At 42.3% G+C, this 14,295-nt stretch overlaps 1 long non-coding RNA gene across 1 annotated transcript; it reads left to right on the forward strand.

Moving 5' to 3' along the window:
- Positions 1-496: 496 nt before the first annotated feature.
- LOC141123489 (uncharacterized) lies at positions 497-2,833 on the forward strand. Its single transcript, XR_012240749.1, has 2 exons — positions 497-664; positions 2,468-2,833. It is a non-coding gene; the product is annotated as an uncharacterized lncRNA (long non-coding RNA).
- Positions 2,834-14,295: the final 11,462 nt, after the last annotated feature.

Raw genomic sequence — 14,295 nt, forward strand, 5'->3', positions numbered from 1 at the left:
CAAACGCATGTGTAAGCCACAGAGCCTCGTCATGGCACCCTGGTATCTGTGGTCCTAACACCAACATATGAGTGTCCTGTCCACACAGTGGAGGCACATGCATTCTGATGGAAGAATTAGAGCAGGTGGCTGAAGGAGAGCCTACCCCTTCTTAAAGGTACAGGAGCACACCAAACACCCAGCAAATAGCACAATGATTGTAAAGGTGTTGGTGCATTGCTGGAGCAATACAAACACCAACGTGATAACAAAAAACTTGCCACCGCCCTCATCTATAGCTGGCTATTGCAGTAAGCGGCATTGGAAGGCTAAAACAGGTAACAACAAAGCCTTGGGAATGCCCAGGAAAAAACCCAAGCCTACTTACCAACCTGCTCGCATAACACACACCCTGAAAAATATTTAGTGTGGTTCACTTAATTTTGAGCATAATTAGTAATATTTTTCATGAATTGGGCACATTTTAATATATTTTTTTTCTTTGTTTACTAGACAGTGAAAGAAACAGTTAAATACTGTAAGGATCACCAGATTCCCTTTCCGAAAATCGCTGAAGAAAGTTATGAGATCCCCCCAACAAAAAGTTGCTACATCTTTGAAGGAGATGGAAATGAGACGCCCAGTGTGATGCACTTTCCTCTCTTCAACATCCAGACTTGTGGTGGTGAGTTTACAGAGAAAAGTCCTGTAATATGGCTTGTGTGTTCATTGAGTGTCAGGACGGGGATCTGAATCCACAACCTCTGCTGGGCCTGGTGATGGCTCTTCTTGCTGAACCACTTGAGAGGCTGAACAGCTCCCTCTCTGATCCCTTAGAACAATCTTGCCTTGTGTCTTTTTTCTGGTGAACCTTGAGCTCTTTGCCCTTCCTATTTAAGCCATGTCTCTGACCTTCCTGTTTGCCAGATTAGTGTGCTCTCTCCAGGTGATATCAGATCTGCATTTGTGTACCTTATGTCCTTATCTCCACTACGATATGTTACCGACCTTTGGCTTGTCCTTTGACTCCTCTTCCACTTGATCCCAACCTGAAACCACTTGTTACTGACCTTTGGCTTGTTTACTGACTACCCTTCTGCTTGATCCCTACCTGCTATATCTGCTACTGGACCCAGGCTTGCTCACCTCCTGGTGTAGAGACCCTGAGGACTGTGACCTAGTACTAACATGCAGCAAAACCCATCCCCGCCATCAGGAGCTTTGGTGAATACCACTTAGTGCCTAGATCCCACACCTTGGGTGAGTCCGTCATCTGCCAGGGTGACCTCCTTGTGTACTTATCCAGCAGGTTGGTGGGAGCCTCTCTACTGCTATAGCTACTATAATTGTGTACAGTGTTGCATGACAATTGGCAGCTAAAGTAGCGCAGTGCCGAATAGGAAAAAATGCCCTGGTCATGAAGGTGGGTAAAACCTTCCAGAGGTCAAGTGGTTAAAAACATGAGCAAACCTTTAATACATTCCTATATGGGAAGAAAAGAAAGTTCTCATTCTCAAGGTTTATTTCCATAACTGAGGTCGAAACACCCCCACCCTGCCAAGTCACAGGGGTCAGGGGCGGCACCCCATTGGTCGGTCAGTCAGTAGTTGGGGACCCGCACTTACCCCATCTTGCGGGCAGCTCTCCTTGTGTTCTCTCCAGGCTGCAGGCGGCTGCTTTTGCAGTTCCCCTGCATCTCCTCCCTCCTCCTCCTGGTGGCCAATCCAATTGGATCTCCTTTCGGCCAATCGGGTGAAGGGTCTTGGTTTCCTGATTGGCCAGGAGGACAATCAGTGTGACAATAGCAAATATTAATTTGCTATTATCACACAATACAACTCTGCGCCCTGAGCCCATCCTTTTTTGAAGCCTATATACATATAGCATATATGTGCTTAAAAAAATATCAACCCCGATTGGAATCCATGTGTCTGGCGCCCTGCATGTAGATCAGGGGGCCGAATGCATAGATAGGGGGGCGGTGCCTATGAGCCCCTAATGGACGGGCCGCCATTGCTCACACCTGTCAGTGTCAGCGCAACTCTCACCTTGGGATGGATTAGATAGATTGGCTCTGCTGGTGGCTAGGGGGAAGCAAGCGGCTACTACGAGAACAAACACAGATCTGCTGGCCGCCACCGAGAAAGGCTTAGTTTCTATAATCAACGATGACGACAACACGTTTCGGGGGGGCATGTCCCCCTTTTATCAAGTCTTGATAAAGGGGGAAATGCCCCTGAGATGCGTTGTTGTCATGACTACTAGTGCAACATGACCATTTTGATCTCTTTGACTAGAACTGAACTGAAGCATATAAATTTTTTTTTTTTTTTCTTGTGAATAAACTTTAAATGTTCCATAAGCTTTTCGGAAACACACAGACATGTTTGAAAGATACTGAAGAAGTTGTTTTATAAAATTAATCCAATTGATCATTCATTCATTATTATTGTTTAATTATACATTTTGATACACATGTTTCTTTCAGATGCCGACATAATAGAGCACTTGAGCCAGAAGTATGCCACAATTATTTGTTCCTATAGTGAAACTTCGATGGATGAACTGCTAGACATCGCTAAGAAAAATGTGGAGAGCAGCCTGGAGCACATCCAAGACATAATACAACAATGTGTTCAGAAGTGTAACAAGAAGGGAAATGTCTCAGACATAACAGGCAAGGACGAATAAAAATGTCTGCAACTTGGATAACATACGATGAGGACCAAAAAGTTTTATAGACAACCATTAGGACAAACTAACACAAGTTATTCTCAAAAGCTCAGCAATAACACCCTCCATTGTTCCCTCATGACCTTTTGAGGACATTAAACATAAGAGATACATCCTGAAAGTTTTGTTGAATGTTTTTAGGACATATCTCCCATGTCCGACTCCTCTCCCCATGCTGCGGCTTCCCCTTCCCCCACTGATATTACAAGCAATTACTTCCCCCACTGATATTTCCAGTAAGAGTGGCAGAGTTAACATAATGTAATGTCTGTGTAATTTTAAATAATTATAGAATAAAATGTAAGCCTTTTATTTACAGTTAAACTCCTTTTAAAAAAAATCTAATGCTGGTCAAAATAGATTAAAAAATGCATGTTTTTTACATCTTTTTTGTTTGTTAAAAAAAATAATAACTTTTGCCATGGTAGCAGATTAAGTAACTTGTAGAAACATCCATTTCAATGCTTCAGGAAGAAGCCAATGGATGATAAAATGACGGGCGGGTCGACCTTGTGGACTATATCTTTATCTTTCTATCCTTTTTCTTCCTTTTCTTTCCTTTCCTCCACCTCATGATCAAAGCTCTTTATTAGAATACATCTGATCTGTACACATATTACCAACAGTTAATATCTATAGGTAATATAGATTTCTTAAATAACTCTAAAAGAAATTGATGTATTACTTTCCACCTTTATTTTAGGTTTTGTGTACCTAATTTTTATTATCTGATAATTTCAAGTTAAATACTTATACAAATTCTAATGTATAACAATGAGCTTACTTTATAGATCCTTGTAAACGAACTTCATGTATCTTTATATTATTGTTATGTTCAATAAACTTTTTTGACAAGGAAAAAAAATATAATAAATTATTGCAAAACAATGTAACTTTGATATGATAGGTAATGACACGGGTATCACAAAATAAACAGGCTTGTGGTCATAATGTAAAAATTACTCTAGTCTATTTGGGATGTACCAATAGAAGATCTGAAGGGTTTAAACAACCCTAGTTGTAGCTGAATAGAGTTCCTAATGTTACAATAAATAAAGGATACAAAGTTATTAAACCTTTCTCTGTATGTTCTCACTTGTCCAGGTCATGGTATATCTAGTAGTAGCTGGCTATAGGGATGAGCCGAACACCCCCCTGTTCGGTTCGCACCAGAACATGCGAACAGGAAAAAAGTTTGTTCGAACACGCGAACACCGTTAAAGTCTATGGGACACGAACATGAATAATCAAAAAGTAAAACAGTCAACAGAACCGCGCTAAAAATCTACAGTGAATAAATTCCCATCAACCAAATATCTCAAATATAGTGTTATAAACAAAACAACATATTATATTCTGAACCCAAATATCAACACAACATAATTGTGATTAATTATATAATTAATAAATATTGTGACTGTAGGCAGATAAATTGTAAGGAGTGATAAAAAAGATTAAGTCCGTGACTGATAGTGACTTCAAAGTAAAAACAGTCCTTATTGCAGATAATTCCACCTGTAGTGATTGAAGGTTTAATGAACAAAAACACCTCGTGAGAAGGATCCACCACCTATAAAGATGCATACTTACCAAAGGTAAGCTTTAATAAAGCTTATGTTTGAAATCCACTCTGCGGGGACACCACTATCGGTCACAGCATAAAGGAAGGTTCGCCCGGAACTCTCCGATATAAGGGCCAAAAACTCAGCAAGAGGAACCCAGGGAAATGAAAGACACATCCTCCATAGTGTGAATCCGTATAAACAATTTAATAAATAAAAATAAAAGTAGCACACTCACATAGAAGTATCAAATAACAGCATGTATTGTAAATCAGCCGGCCGGCCTGCATGCACCCGTTCACAGTGGGATAGAAACGATGATGTCAGCGCGTCTGCCTTCCGACGTACGTTTCGTCCTATTGGACGTTGTCATGGGAACGGGCGACGCACTGACTCATCGCTCCTTTAATACAAGTGTAAAGCCACACCTCGTTCTGACGCTCTGGTGGCCACATCCTATCTTTTAAAAAAACCAGGAAGTACTCTAAATAAAACCAAGCCTCACTTCCATTGTAGGATAGTGACGCCGATCAACCCTATCTCATAGGGAACAAGGGGATAAAACACATAGAACCAACCCTCACTGCAGCACTCAAACAATGAGATTTTACAATCGCTGGAGGGGCCGGAACCGCATGTATACATCCCTAAAAATATTAATAATGGACATACTAAATGAACCGCACAAAATAATGCTATTAAAAGAATTACCCATCCGATAAACTAACTAATTTAGAATCATCCTTAAAAAATATATCCATGAGAAGTTGGAGAAATGCCATCTAGTGGGGAATGTTAGAATGCATGTGTCCCTAGATGGCATATATAATTTGCACATATGTCAATGAAGGCAAATTTAATCATAACATTCCCAGGGTAATATACTACTCTGTATTGAAGTTCAATTGATGTCATATACTCCCCTATTAACGCAAAAAATGTAAAAACTATAAAAAAAAAAAAAAAAACAGGGGATGAAAAAGCCTCACACAAAAATATGCCTCCATGTAACTGACCAAACAACTAATATAAAATTATAAACTTATAATCGGGAGGACAGGAAGGCCTCGTACAAAAATTGAGTATACCAAATTATTAATAGACATACGTATTCACCATAATAGATAATAATTGGCGAGTAGGACCAAAAACTCAAAAATCTATCGCTGAAAAATAAAGTATAAAATATTAAATTAAAAATATAAAAAATTTTTTGCAATTATACATTGCTAAGAAAATCTTAAACAATCTAAGACTGGAAAAACATATGCCTCCATCCCAGGGGTGTACAACACCCTAATAGCCATAATGAGCAATCATGATACTAAAGGTTTACGCTAATGGAGGTTCTTAACCAAAAGGGGGGATAAAACCACTAGTGGCTACTTGACAATGGCTAATTGCCAATAAAACCAGGCCACCAGAGGTTCAAAGTGGGTTCACACCAAGGCAATAAATTCAAAATAAAACCGCTAATGGCCAATAATCACATAATATACTAAAATTCTTCTTTGTAATCATATAGCCCTCACATCCCAATGTATGTAATATGGAGAATGTAAATTCATGAATTATCCAAGAAGGCATTAAGGTCTACCTCAACGTTGAGCCCAAACGGGGTATAACACCTGAGTTTGTATATCCAGGCCATCTCAAGTCTAGAGATCCCCCTTAAAAGGGAGCCCCCTCTCCAGGGTGTGGAATATCTATCGACCCCCAAAAAGATAGTCTTTCTAGGGTCTCGATTGTGTGTCTCAAGATAATGTCTAGAGACCGGGTGCTTAGGAAAACCTGTCAGAATGTTGGTTACATGCTCATTGAGCCTTACAGAGAGAGGGCGTTTCGTCCTCCCCACGTATTGCAATCCACAAGGACATTGCAATAGATATACCACGCGCTCAGTAGAACACGTAACGAATGATTTGATTTCAAATTCGACAGAAGTACTGGTAGAAGTGAACTTATGTGTTCTTCTATGCATACATCCACTTAGGGAACATACCCTACATTTCTTACACTGATAGAAACCCGTCATGTACTCAAAGAAACCCCTCTTAATCGGGGGAGGATCAAGGATGTTAGGGGCCACTCTCCCTCTAAGGGAAGGGGCACCTTTATATACCATTTGTGGTTTAACCGGAAGAATGGTACCCAATATATGGTCGTTTCTAAGCACATGCCAATATTTCTTAACCAGCCTAGCCACATTCCTATGTTGTAAGGAGTAAGTGGTAATGAATGGAATAGACGGTACCCTATCAATATTGGGAGCTTTATCCCTAAGTAAAATGCCCCTATCAAGGGTAGTAACCTCATCCAATGTGGTTTTGAGAGACGCCTCAGGGTAACCTTTCTCAAGGAAGCGTCTTATATAGGACATTAGCCTGAGCCAGAAATTCCTCATGATCTGAACAATTACGTTTCAAGCGTATGAGTTGGCTTTTCGGCACTGACTTTAGCCAGGCTCCATGATGGCAACTATCGGTGGATATATAAGAATTACGGTCGGTATTCTTAAAGAAAGTTGCCGTAGTAAATTGTCCATCTCTAATTCCAAACTTGAGATTCAAGAAGTTAATCTCGGTTTGGCTTGCCTCATATGAGAGTCGTATACCCCGATTGTTGTCATTTAACTCACTCATAAAGGAGTCCAAATCGTGGCGATCTCCATCCCACAGGAGGAGGATGTCATCTATATATCTAGCCCACAAGACCACCTGGGGTCTCTGGTGGGCATAGATGACATCCTCCTCCCATAGGGCCATAAAGAGGTTTGCCAGGCTCGGGGTGTATTTAGCCCCCATGGCAACCCCTCTATCCTGTCTATAGAACTGACCCCCAAACCAAAAGTAGTTCCGGGTGGCTACAAAATGAAGTAATTGCATGATGAAACAAATCTGTTCATCAAATAGTGTGGAATCGCGCCTCAAATAATATTCCACTGCAAATAGCCCCAACTTGTGCGGTATCACCGTGTATAATGAGGCGACATCAGCCATCACCAGCCAGCACCCTGAATTAGGGGTAACATTGGAGAGTAAATTAATCACATGACGGGAGTCCTTCAAATGTGATGGCGTCTTCAAGACCAACGGTTGTAAGAAAAAGTCGATATACCTGCCCACCCGGGATGAGATGGACTCAATGCCACTAACAATGGGGCGTCCCGGGGGGCAGGTAGGATGCTTATGAATTTTTGGCAAATAATAAATTACCGGGGTACGTGGAGCCCTGGGTACCAAATAGGATTTCTCCTTACCATTCAAAATACCTTGATCGAAACCATATTGGACAATTACTTCAAGCTCCCTTTTATATTGAGCCTTAGGATCCGATCTGAGGGGGGTGTATGTGTCTCGGTCCCCTAATATCTTGGACATCTCAGCCAGATAGTCCTTCTTATCCAAGACAATAATACCCCCCCTTTATCAGCAGGTCTAATTACTAATGTCTTATTTTCACATAAGGAATTCAATTTTGGGGTATTATTGTCTTGGATAAGAAGGACTATCTGGGTGAGATGTCCAAGATATTAGGGGACCGAGACACATACACCCCCCTCAGATCGGATCCTAAGGCTCAATATAAAAGGGAGCTTGAAGTAATTGTCCAATATGGTTTCGATCAAGGTATTTTGAATGGTAAGGAGAAATCCTATTTGGTACCCAGGGCTCCACGTACCCCGGTAATTTATTATTTGCCGAAAATTCATAAGAATCCTACCTGCCCCCCGGGACGCCCCATTGTTAGTGGCATTGATTCCATCTCATCCTGGGTGGGCAGGTATATCGACTTTTTCTTGCAACCGTTGGTCTTGAAGATGCCGTCACATTTGAAGGACTCCCGTCATGTGATTAATTTACTCTCCAATGTTACCCCTAATTCAGGGTGCTGGCTGGTGACGGCTGATGTCGCCTCATTATACACGGTGATACCGCACAAGTTGGGGCTATTTGCAGTGGAATATTATTTGAGGCGCGATTCCACACTATTTGATGAACAGATTTGTTTCATCATGCAATTACTTCATTTTGTAGCCACCCGGAACTACTATTGGTTTGGGGGTCAGTTCTATAGACAGGATAGAGGGGTTGCCATGGGGGCTAAATACGCCCCGAGCCTGGCAAACCTCTTTATGGCCCTATGGGAGGAGGATGTCATCTATGCCCACCAGAGACCCCAGGTGGTCTTGTGGGCTAGATATATAGATGACATCCTCCTCCTGTGGGATGGAGATCGCCACGATTTGGACTCCTTTATGAGTGAGTTAAATGACAACAATCGGGGTATACGACTCTCATATGAGGCAAGCCAAACCGAGATTAACTTCTTGAATCTCAAGTTTGGAATTAGAGATGGACAATTTATTACGGCAACTTTCTTTAAGAATACCGACCGTAATTCTTATATATCCACCGATAGTTGCCATCATGGAGCCTGGCTAAAGTCAGTGCCGAAAAGCCAACTCATACGCTTGAAACGTAATTGTTCAGATCATGAGGAATTTCTGGCTCAGGCTAATGTCCTAATAAGACGCTTCCTTGAGAAAGGTTACCCTGAGGCGTCTCTCAAAACCACATTGGATGAGGTTACTACCCTTGATAGGGGCATTTTACTTAGGGATAAAGCTCCCAATATTGATAGGGTACCGTCTATTCCATTCATTACCACTTACTCCTTACAACATAGGAATGTGGCTAGGCTGGTTAAGAAATATTGGCATGTGCTTAGAAACGACCATATATTGGGTACCATTCTTCCGGTTAAACCACAAATGGTATATAAAGGTGCCCCTTCCCTTAGAGGGAGAGTGGCCCCTAACATCCTTGATCCTCCCCCGATTAAGAGGGGTTTCTTTGAGTACATGACGGGTTTCTATCAGTGTAAGAAATGTAGGGTATGTTCCCTAAGTGGATGTATGCATAGAAGAACACATAAGTTCACTTCTATCAGTACTTCTGTCGAATTTGAAATCAAATCATTCATTACGTGTTCTACTGAGCGCGTGGTATATCTATTGCAATGTCCTTGTGGATTGCAATACGTGGGGAGGACGAAACGCCCTCTCTCTGTAAGGCTCAATGAGCATGTAACCAACATTCTGACAGGTTTTCCTAAGCACCCGGTCTCTAGACATTATCTTGAGACACACAATCGAGACCCTAGAAAGACTATCTTTTTGGGGATCGATAGATATTCCACACCCTGGAGAGGGGGCTCCCTTTTAAGGGGGATCTCTAGACTTGAGATGGCCTGGATATACAAACTCAGGTGTTATACCCCGTTTGGGCTCAACGTTGAGGTAGACCTTAATGCCTTCTTGGATAATTCATGAATTTACATTCTCCATATTACATACATTGGGATGTGAGGGCTATATGATTACAAAGAAGAATTTTAGTATATTATGTGATTATTGGCCATTAGCGGTTTTATTTTGAATTTATTGCCTTGGTGTGAACCCGCTTTGAACCTCTGGTGGCCTGGTTTTATTGGCAATTAGCCATTGTCAAGTAGCCACTAGTGGTTTTATCCCCCCTTTTGGTTAAGAACCTCCATTAGCGTAAACCTTTAGTATCATGATTGCTCATTATGGCTATTAGGGTGTTGTACACCCCTGGGATGGAGGCATATGTTTTTCCAGTCTTAGATTGTTTAAGATTTTCTTAGCAATGTATAATTGCAAAAAAAATTTTATGTTTTTAATTTAATATTTTATACCTTATTTTTCAGCGATAGATTTTTGAGTTTTTGGTCCTACTCGCCAATTATTATCTATTATGGTGAATACGTATGTCTATTAATAATTTGGTATACTCAATTTTTGTACGAGGCCTTCCTGTCCTCCCGATTATAAGTTTATAATTTTATATTAGTTGTTTGGTCAGTTACATGGAGGCATATTTTTGTGTGAGGCTTTTTCATCCCCTGTTTTTTTTTTTTTTTTTTTTTTTTATAGTTTTTACATATTTTGCGTTAATAGGGGAGTATATGACATCAATTGAACTTCAATACAGAGTAGTATATTACCCTGGGAATGTTATGATTAAATTTGCCTTCATTGACATTTGTGCAAATTATATATGCCATCTAGGGACACATGCATTCTAACATTCCCCACTAGATGGCATTTCTCCAACTTCTCATGGATATATTTTTTAAGGATGATTCTAAATTAGTTAGCTTATCGGATGGGTAATTCTTTTAATAGCATTATTTTGTGCGGTTCATTTAGTATGTCCATTATTAATATTTTTAGGGATGTATACATGCGGTTCCGGCCCCTCCAGCGATTGTAAAATCTCATTGTTTGAGTGCTGCAGTGAGGGTTGGTTCTATGTGTTTTATCCCCTTGTTCCCTATGAGATAGGGTTGATCGGCGTCACTATCCTAATATGGAAGTGAGGTTTGGTTTTATTTAGAGTACTTCCTGGTTTTTTAACCACTTCAGCCCCGGAAGGATTTACCCCCTTCCTGACCAGAGCGTTTTTTGCGATTCGGCACTGCGTCGCTTTAACTGACAATTGCGCGGTCGTGCGACGTGGCTCCCAAACAAAATTGACGTCCTTTTTTTCCCACAAATAGAGCTTTCTTTTGGTGGTATTTGATCGCCTCTGCGATTTTTATTTTTTGCGCTATAAACAAAATAAGAGCGACAATTTTGAAAAAAAACGCATTATTTTTTACATTTTGCTATAATAAATATCCCCCAAAAATATATAAAAAAAACATTTTTTTTCTTCAGTTTAGGCCGATCGTATTCTTCTACATATTTTTGGTAAAAAAAATCGCAATAAGCGTTTACTAATTGGTTTGCGCAAACGTTATAGTGTTTACTAAATAGGGAATAGTTTTATGGCATTTTTATTAATAATTTTTTTTTTTTAATAGTAATGGCGGCAATCAGCGATTTTTATTGTGACTGCGACGTTATGGCGGACATGTCGGACATTTTTGACACATTTTTGGGACCATTGTCATTTATACAGCGATCAGTGCGATTAAAAATGCACTGATTACTGTGTAAATGACACTGGCAGTGAATGGATTAACCACTAGGGGGCGGGGAGGGGTTAAGTGTGTCCTAGGGAGTGATTACTAACTGTAGGGGGATGGGCTGTGTGGGTGACGTCACTGATCTCTGCTCCGATGACAGGGAGCAGAGATCGAGTGACACTTGTCACTAGGCAGAACGGGGAGATGCTGTTTACAACGGCATCTCCCCGTTCATCCGCTCCGTGAGGTGATCGCGGGTCTCCCCGCGGCGATCGAGTCTGCGGGACCCGCGACCCGACCCAGGGAGCTCCCGGCCGGCGCGCACGCGCGCCGCCGGCGGCGCGCACGCACGGGCACGGCGGGAAATTCAAATGGACGTACAGGTACGCCCATTTGCCCAGCCGTGCCGCTCTGCCGACGTACATCGGCGTGCGCCGGTCGGCAAGCGGTTAAAAGATAGGATGTGGCCACCAGAGCGTCAGAACGAGGTGTGGCTTTACACTTGTATTAAAGGAGCGATGAGTCAGTGCGTCGCCCGTTCCTATGACCACGTCCAATAGGACGAAACGTACGTCGGAAGGCAGACGCGCTGACGTCATCGTTTCTATCCCACTGTGAACGGGTGCATGCAGGCCGGCCGGCTGATTTACAATACATGCTGTTATTCGATACTTCTATGTGAGTGTGCTACTTTTATTTTTATTTATTAAATTGTTTATACGGATTCACACTATGGAGGATGTGTCTTTCATTTCCCTGGGTTCCTCTTGCTGAGTTTTTGGCCCTTATATCGGAGAGTTCCGGGCGATCCTTCCTTTATGCTGTGACCGATGGTGGTGTCCCCGCAGAGTGGAATTCAAACATAAGCTTTATTAAAGCTTACCTTTGGTAAGCATACATCTTTATAGGTGGTGGATCCTTCTCACGAGGTGTTTTTGTTCATTAAACCTTCAATCACTACAGGTGGAATTATCTGCAATAAGGACTGTTTTTACTTTGAAGTCACTATCAGTCACGGACTTAATCTTTTTTATCACTCCTTACAATTTATCTGCCTACAGTCACAATATTTATTAATTATATAATTAATCACAATTATGTTGTGTTGATATTTGGGTTCAGAATATAATATGTTGTTTTGTTTATAACACTATATTTGAGATATTTGGTTGATGGGAATTTATTCACTATAGATTTTTAGCGCGGTAGTGTTGACTGTTTTACTATTTGATTCTTACCTATGAATGAGAACTGCAGCTTGGGGTGTAGGGAAGCGCAGTAATTTTTTATTTTATGAATAATCAAAAGTGCTAATTTTAAAGGCTTATATGCAAGTTATTGTCATAAAAAGTGTTTGGGGACCTGGGTCCTGCCCCAGGGGACATGGATCAATGCAAAAAAAAGTTTTAAAATGTCCGTTTTTTCAGGAGCAGTGATTTTAATAATGCTTAAACTCAAACAATAAAAGTGTAATATTCCTTTAAATTTCGTAGCTGGGGGGTGTCTATAGTATGCCTGTAAAGGGGCGCCTGTTTCCCGTGTTTAGAACAGTCTGTCAGCAAAGTGACATTTCGAAGGAAAAAACCCATTTAAAACTATTCGCGGCTATTGCATTGCCAGTCCGACAATACACATAGAAGTTCATTGATAAAAACGGCATGGGAATTCCCCACAGGGGAACCCTGAACCAAAATTAAAAAAAAAAATGACGTGGGGGTCCCCCTAAATTCCATACCAGGCCCTTCAGGTCTGGTACAGATTTTAAGGGGAACCCCGCGCCAAAAAAAAAAAAAATGGCGTGGGGTCTCCCCAAAAATCCATACCAGACCCTTATCCGAGCACGCAACCTGGCAGGCCGCAGGAAAAGAGGGGGGGACCAGAGAGCGCCCCCCCTCCTGAACCGTACCAGGCCACATGCCCTCAACATTGGGAGGGTGCTTTGGGGTAGCCCCCAAAACACCTTGTCCCCATGTTGATGAGGACAAGGGCCTCATCCCCACAACCCTGGCCGGTGGTTGTGGGGGTCTGCGGGCGGGGGGCTTATCGGAATCTGGAAGGCCCCTTTAACAAGGGGACCCCCAGATCCCAGCCCTCCCTCCTGTGTGAAATGGTAAGGGGGTACTTACCCCTACCATTTCACTAAAAAAACTGTCAAAAATGTTAACAATGACAAGAGCAAGTTTTTGACAATTCCTTTATTTAAATGCTTCTTCTTTCTTCTATCTTCCCTCATCTTCTTCTTCTGGTTCTTCTGGCTCTTCTGGTTCTTCCTCCGGCATTTCTCGTCCAGCATCTCCTCCGCGGCGTCTTCTATCTTCTTCTCCTCTGGCCGCTCCGCACCCATGGCATGGGGGGAGGCTCCCGCTCTTCTCTTTGTCTTCTTCATCTTCTTCTCTTCTTCTTTTCTTCTCTTCTTCTCTTCTTCATTTTCTTCTCCGGGCCGCTCCGCATCCATGCTGGCATGGAGGGAGGCTCCCGCTGTGTGACGGCGTCTCCTCGTCTGACGGTTCTTAAATAATGGGGGGCGGGGCCACCCGGTGACCTCGCCCCCCTCTGACGCATGGTGACTTGATGGGACTTCCCTGTGATGTCACAGGGAATGCCAGAGGGAAGTCCCGTCATGTCCCGTGCGTCAGAGGGGGGGCGGGGTCACCGGGTGGCCCCGTCCCCCGTTATTTAAGAACGGTCAGACGAGGAGATGCCGTCACACAGCAGGAGCCTCCCTCCATGCCAGCATGGATGTGGAGCGGCCCGGAGAAGAAAATGAAGAAGAGAAGAAGAGAAGAAGATGAAGAAGAAGATGAAAAAGAGAAAAAGATGAAGAGAAGAGCGGGAGCCTCCCCCCATGCCATGGGTGCGGAGCGGCCCGAGGAGAAGAAGATAGAAGACGCCGCAGGGGAGATGCTGGACGAGAACGCCGGAGGAAGAACCAGAAGAGCCAGAATAACCAGAAGAAGAAGAAGAAGATGAAGGAAGATAGCAGAAAGAAGAAGCATTTAAATAAAGGAATTGTCAAAAACTGTCT

The sequence above is a fragment of the Aquarana catesbeiana genome, linkage group LG01 (genome assembly GCF_042186555.1).
Source record: "Aquarana catesbeiana isolate 2022-GZ linkage group LG01, ASM4218655v1, whole genome shotgun sequence".
Classification (NCBI taxonomy): Eukaryota; Metazoa; Chordata; class Amphibia; order Anura; family Ranidae; genus Aquarana; species Aquarana catesbeiana.